At 39.3% G+C, this 7034-nt stretch overlaps 1 long non-coding RNA gene across 2 annotated transcripts in view; it reads left to right on the top strand.

Annotated features, from left to right (window-relative positions):
• The window catches only part of LOC121076798, a 39138-nt gene extending 32108 nt beyond the window's left edge, over positions 1-7030 (top strand). For both annotated transcript variants that reach the window (XR_005823720.1, XR_005823721.1), the window contains 2 exons: positions 701-785; positions 3610-7030. This is a non-coding gene — a long non-coding RNA (uncharacterized LOC121076798). The remainder of the gene's footprint in view (positions 1-700; positions 786-3609) is intronic.
• The last annotated feature ends 4 nt before the right edge of the window (positions 7031-7034 follow it).

The following is a 7034-nucleotide window of genomic DNA, read 5'->3' on the forward strand; positions in this document are numbered from 1 at the left end:
GGGTACCACTTCCCAGCAGAGCTGAATAGATACATCTTCCGTCAGTCTACTACTCTGAAAACAAAATCATCAAGCCACTCCCACAGGAAACGGTTATTTTCTCTGTACTGTTAATGCAGTTATTTAGAACAACTAGGAGTCCAGGAACATAAAAACAAGGCTGAAATATTTTGAAGTATTTAGGCAACAAAACCACATAGATAGTGGATTTCCTATCACAATGATCTTGGCTGTATCGCTTTCTTATGTAGTGTCATACAAAAATATTTCTGACTGTGTCTAGAAGAGGTCATAGCACAGTATGGCTGGATCTTTGTAGCAAAGGGGTACCTGCAGTTTCTCAACAGAATCCTTCTAGTAAAAAACAAGGATCTGATTACTACATCTAAGACTGAGGTTTGGCTCACAGAGGTATGATAACCCAAACCAGTGAAGCTAAGTGGAAAGATGTGTAGAATTGTTTGAGCACTGAAAAGATGCTGAGAAACTCATGACAATAAATAATCTGTTCCACTTCAGTGATGGAAACTGATTTCAGGCATATCTAGAGAGATGGATATGATTAACAGAATTTCAGTTTTGTGTCTATTAGGAATCAAACTTTGGACTGACAGCCACTGTTTGATTGTTTTCAACTATTTTTTACCATCTGATTAATGTCATTTTTTTATCAATTTAAATTTGCTCTGCTGAATGGAAGCTTACAAGTCAGAGATTCTCCCTCACAGAAGCAAATACCTTGGCTGAAGATGAGATGATCTATTAGAGAAGAGCCATATCCAAAGGTAGCAGAACAGCTGTACTGAGTTTTTTTCTAGCCTAATAGGGAATTGAATCTATTTCAGCCTAGGGACAAAATACTGCATCACTTGTGTTTGAAGAAATGACTGCAGAACATTTGCTACCATTGATCATTTACTGCTTCCTTTTCTGGCTTTAACACTCTAATGTCCTCCATCTTGAACTGTGGGTTGTGTGAACAAAATGCACGTGAGTGAAGTTTTGTCAGTAACTTTTTGCACGGTGCCCTTTCAGAGTGCACTTATAATTACGGATATAGAGAGCAGGAATGGAAAAAGTGCTGCTTGGTACTAGTTCTACAGTGTAATCAGAGTTCAGATGTAAAATGTATTTTCCAAAAGAAAACAAATGCCAGCTTCTAGTGGCCAGAAATTCAAGCACTGAAAGTTGAAATTATTAATTGTAATATAGAAAAAATGCCTCATTCAGACCATAGAAAATGAATAGTACCTTTCCCTGCCAGTACTCAGCCAGTTCATCTTTGAATAGGAAGAAAATTATTTTCTTAGAGGCGATCAAATATTTATATTACTTGCATGTGTTTCCCCTATTGATAGTAGATGATCACAGAGGGCAAAGGTGAACAAATGGATTAAAAACAATACTGCACAAGTAATGTTGCATGCACTAATATTACATGCTTCGTTGCATCTTTGGTTATTCATTCTTTACACCAGTCCTCTGGGACAAAATCAATGAGACATTTTATGTTATGCTTTAAAGTCGTCATAATTGTTTGTTTGGAAGCAACATTTTTTTCCCTTTTGTCAACCAAGCAATTTGCTGAAGTACTCAATTTTGTAACAACAGTCAGGAATAGAGCCAGAAGCTTTTTAAAAAATAATAATTTGAGGAGGGGAAAACCCAACAGCAACAAAACCCTATGCTGAAGTGCTGGCTTGTTTATAACATGGAATTCTCCTCAGTGGGGAATCATAATGCGAAAAAAAATTCCCAATAGCACTTTCTTCAAACATCAGTGTTAAGCATTATTTATAATATGTGTGTGACAACAAGGTGTCATTGCATAATTAAAGCACCTCAGAAGATGTGTACAGCAAGACATCCCACTGTCAATTAGCTGCTTGAGTGGTCAAGTCTCCACATAAAAGTTCTGAATATTATTTCTTAGGAGAAGAGCAGCACTGTGCTTGACCCTTTCTGCCTTCTCAATGGGTTTTGCTTTTTTTTTCTTTTTCTTTTTTTCTCCCCACTGTATTGCCTGAATTTGTGCTTTTTCTAAATGTCTGAGTTGTTAAGGACTACCATTTAAAAATGACTAACCAGTATGGTATTTGTATCTGTATCAACACCCAGAAGCCTTGACAGAGGTTGCAAAGGCAGTGGTTCCAGACATTGTACAAAATACTTGGTAATGAGCTTCTCTAGTGCTTTTCTTAAGATGTCAAAATGCTTTATTGTCAGTCCCAGTCCATCTTGTATGTGTGGGAACGGAGGCACGCAGTAGTGAGGTGCTTCGCCGTAGTCAGCGAGGAGGCCAATAATATCAGTCAGAGAGGAAATGAGGCTTGAAAATCTGGCAAGGCTTTGTCCATGCCGTCATGTCCAAAATGCTATAGCGTGAAGCTAGGAAAAGAAACCTCAGGTCTATTTCTGCAGTCCATGACTCTAAACCAAGGCCTCCTCACTAATTAGGAGATTATTCAGAAATGGCTATAACTGAAGCATATTAAAAAAAAAAAAAAAAAAGCAGAAGTATATTGTTAACATCCCTCTGTCAGAGTAAGACCCTCTGGGGATGCTACTTGGCTGCTTGTAAGTGTATTTAACATAAAGCAGAGATGATTGAAAAATGTAGCTTGTAGCTCCCTGGGGCAGTTTGCTATTCACAAGGATATAGGACAGTGAGTGGTACTGGAAGGACATACTGCAGACAAGCTTCTCCATGATGGCCCTGCAGGCAAGAAAAGGCTTGTGTATGCTCTGAATATGATTTGATGATTAGATCCTTTAGCACTTGCCAAAGCCACTTATTTACAACTCTTATTAAATTATTTTGTATGCTCTAGTATGAAAAAGTTGTTTCTTAAGATTTGATAAGGTGCATAGAACTGCAATGCATTTTAAGCACTGCATAAATGCATAGACGGTGGAGCTGTAAGGCCAAATTCATTAGTGGCATTCTATCGAGTTCAGTGGGCTTATCCCATGGATGAAATTTGCATGTATTCTGTAAAATAGGTAAGTATTTGACTAAAATTAGCCAAATCCTCCAGAGCCTAATGGAGCGCTTATAGGCTCTGGCAACTTAACCCAATGTTTAATTTGCACTAATCTAGCCAAGACTGCAGAAGCATGAAATATACTCTACAGGGAGAGCACTGCTCTTTGAAGTTAGTGGCTTAATTCCCATTGTCTCTGATGGGAGCAGGACTGGGTTTTATGTGGCATTTACTCCTGTTATTGTAGACAGAAATTTTTCTACATATGAATTAATTTGGCCTGTATATGGGGAAATTCCAATCTTCGGAATTTACTAAAATCTTGTTAACTTTCAGGAGAGCCTGCACAGCTATGCTTACAAGTTCTACGTATTTTCCATGTAGATATCATGGACTGAAAAATTGTGTGTGTGGTGTGTGTGTGTGTGCATGCACGCATGCAGACAGCTAACAAGCTAGCTAGATAATAGCAGTGGAAAGAAAAATGAAGAAGAGAGTTTTTTGTATAGCAATGTGAAGTCAGTTGACACACAATCCATTTTTTTTTTTTTTTTGGGCGGGGGGGAGATTCTGTAAGTACCATGAATTCAAAATGGATTATTTGATTGTGTTCACCTTCTTTCAGATGCTCACAGCTTTGAGGTCAGCTTATCCTCTGCACTGTGATGGTCTCGGGTAAGGATGCGGTGATGTTGCTGGCTGCAGCTGTCCCAGCTGGGCAAGGGTCTGCAGTCAGCAGCAGGCAGCTGGGAGGTGGTTATGGAGCACTCCGGTGTGCAATTCCTCAGCCAGATAAGTGACTGTTTCAGTTTATCCTTTTGACAAGAGCAGAGGTTTTCTATTTTAGACAGTCACAAAAGGTGAGCACATAGTGTTTAGGGGAAAGACAGCTCAAGCAGTGATCTGGGCACCAAGAAATAGGGAAAAGGAAGAAAAAGGTCTTTGAAATGATCCCACTTAACCGTCAAATAACTATTACCATGGCACAAACCCAAATTGATATGCTACCTCCACAACACTTTGATTCACTCCTGCAGCCAGGTGCCGAGAGTGCCTGTAATAATACAGGGTGTTACAACAGAGAAGCACATAGGAGGGCAGACAGGGAAGACAGTAGTCAGAAAGCAAGCTGTCTGCTGTGCAGGCAGGGCGGATACTTCAAACAGTAAGGAAATCTTTGTCAAGGAAGTTCTTGTCAGGAGCTACACAAGAGTTCCCTGTGATGTTAATGCCCACTGTTACTACTCTCTCCCACTAAAAAGAACTTTTGTCCTGGTGAGGCGACTTTGCCCATGATGGGGTGACAAGCAATCTCCGATCCTTTTTGTTTTATTCCAGTTACTTGCAGATTTCCTGCTTCTCTAACCCATGGTGACTGCTTCTTTGACTTGAAAGTTCACAGTGGCAGAGCCACTAGCCTCGCTTTACAAGTGCAGAGAGGCGCAGGAAGAGTTTATTTTAGTCCTAAGAAGCAACATAAATTCACACACTTTGATTCTTCCCCTTAAAACCTATCTGAAAGCTCAAACATCCAGCAGGGCTGTATATAAAGAAGAAGGACTGCTGTTTCCTTTTCTGCATCTTGGTTTCAATGCTTTCTGTCAGTGGATACCAACAGCAATCTACTACTGGAGGAATCACTGCAGCTTTTAGATGGAATTTCCCAAGCCTGTTACCTCTAGGCTACATTATAATATGCCAGTATCATCTGTCACTCCAGCAGTTTCTAGTATTTACCTTAACAGCTCTCAAGTCACACCTGCCTTTCTTATACCTGAGGTGCAGCTCAAGGCAGGTGAAGCAAAATCAACAGAAAAATCCTAAAGCTCCTCTCTTTCCTCCCTCTCACTGCTAACCTAGCATGAGAAGAGCTGATGTGGAAATGGATGAGGCAAAGTCTCACTCAAGAAAATACTGTGGGCAAGTGATAGGGGAGATGTGACTGTGGGAATGCTAATGTATCAGCCCCACTCTCTCACTGGTACAACCCTCATTGCACTGAGAAAATTGGTTTGTATTTGATTCTGCTGATGTAGCAAACCAAAACAGCAAGTCAATTTATGATAGAGGATGGAAAAAAGAAGTGACCCGGTTTACTAATCCCAGAAGAGACAGGACTATATTAACCAAACCTGCAACCTCCATGAATGAATCAATTTAGTTCTTACACCCGTATCTTGATTTTATTTTTTTTTATTTGGACTCTTACAGTCTGGGTTTGCGCATACTGTAAACTTCCATGGTATTCAGATACTTTGTAGGATTTCTACATGAAAATTAGAAAGGATTCCAGACAGGATTCCATTCTGCTCCTTTAAATCTTCACAGATGATCCAGATTTGAGACAAAATTTATGGCATGTAGTCAGTGTAGCTGATCTTTTTTACGGGTGCATATTCTGAGGCACTTATTGTATCTCAAAGCATTTTAAGAGATGGAGGCATTTATCAGAGTACCTTTGAGATGCTTATAGCTACAGGAGAAGTCCTTTAATTGGGAGATTGCATAAGATGATATTGCATCCTAAATCCACAAGAACAAAAAGAACAGAAATAAAGGAAATAACCTGCAACATGAAAATGTCATGAATAAGAAAGGATCATAATTAGATTATAGCTGTATTTCATCTTAACCTTACCAACATTTAATCTTGATATCACAATTTTTACACTAAAATGTTTAGTCTTGGGATTTCTCTGGCACCTTCTCATACACATTTTCTATGTTAAATTGTATATAAATCAGGTCAGCTTGGGGTTTCTGGGGTCTGCTTTGAAGAATTGGGATTGCTATAACTGGGATTGCTCAGGTTAACCCTGTGGAAAACACTAGAGTTAACTAGTCCTTATCCCTTCCTCTTTCCTTTTGAAGCAAGTTACTGTTGAAAACTTGGACTAAACTTCAGGAACAAAACACAACTTAAGCCAGCCTGAGTCCTACCTAACTTCAACAGCAGCGTAACACTACTGTGTACTTCTCTGCTTGGCAGCAGTCAAATGCCTCCTTAGCAAGGCCCAGTGACTTAAAACATTTATCTCTACACACATGTGGCCTCCAATTAAAAATGTTCCAAAATAGATTCCAAAGAACATATTCAAAAACCTCCCCAAACTGTACTTGTAAAGGGGCCTAGCAAAAACTATGTCTACCAACTGCAGAAAACACACTTTCACCTTCATCGTTCTAATTAACACCTGCAGAATCCCAAAAAATCTCACCTTTTTCAGTATTATGATTCCTACTGTGTGACCGTAGCAAGGTGCTTACCTGTACAATTATTCTGCACTAAATGACCGGTTCTGCTGGGAACTTCTTCAGTATAAAATGGCCTTAGCTATTCCCTGGATGCTGTTATAAACCAGAGTCCTGAAGAGGCTAGCTGTACTTGGGTGACTGACTTTGGACATCAGTGGCAAAATGCTGGGAATCTGAGGAAAAACTGAAGACTTCAGTTTAAAATACAAATGCCGGTCTCTGATTTTTCCAGTGCAATACTTATTGTGACAAATAGGTTCAGCCATGCAGATTATTTCTAGGCACTTGCAAATTTTCCTCACCTAAAATCATTTAGTGCTGCAGAAAGAATAGACACTTCTGTAGACTTTTTATTGTTTTAAAATTTTACTATTAGGGAACTATCATTTTTACTTCAGGACGGTGTTATGTCTTATTTTGTGTTCGGGAGAAATTCCACCCAAGGAAAAGTAATCTGGGATCTGGCGCCAACAGGGATGGCTCAGAGACGCTATGAAGGAAAATAAATAAATAAAATGCTGCAAGGCCTGCAGCTAAGATAAGCTGATTCATTGCCATGAAGCCATATCACCTCCAAAGTATACTGATTAGGTGGACAGACCATGTGTGTACCAGGGAAATGTATTGTTCCATTAATTAAAAAACAAACAAACAAAGCCCACTCAAAATAAAATAAGAAACATTCCTCCTATATTTTATATTACCCCTAAAGAACATGTACGCATATAAACCCCTGGTTTAGCCTTGGTGACTACATGGTCACTTGAAGGAGCTGATTTCTAATACTGTGAGAAC

Source organism: Cygnus olor, chromosome 12 (genome assembly GCF_009769625.2).
Source record: "Cygnus olor isolate bCygOlo1 chromosome 12, bCygOlo1.pri.v2, whole genome shotgun sequence".
NCBI lineage: Eukaryota > Metazoa > Chordata > Aves > Anseriformes > Anatidae > Cygnus > Cygnus olor.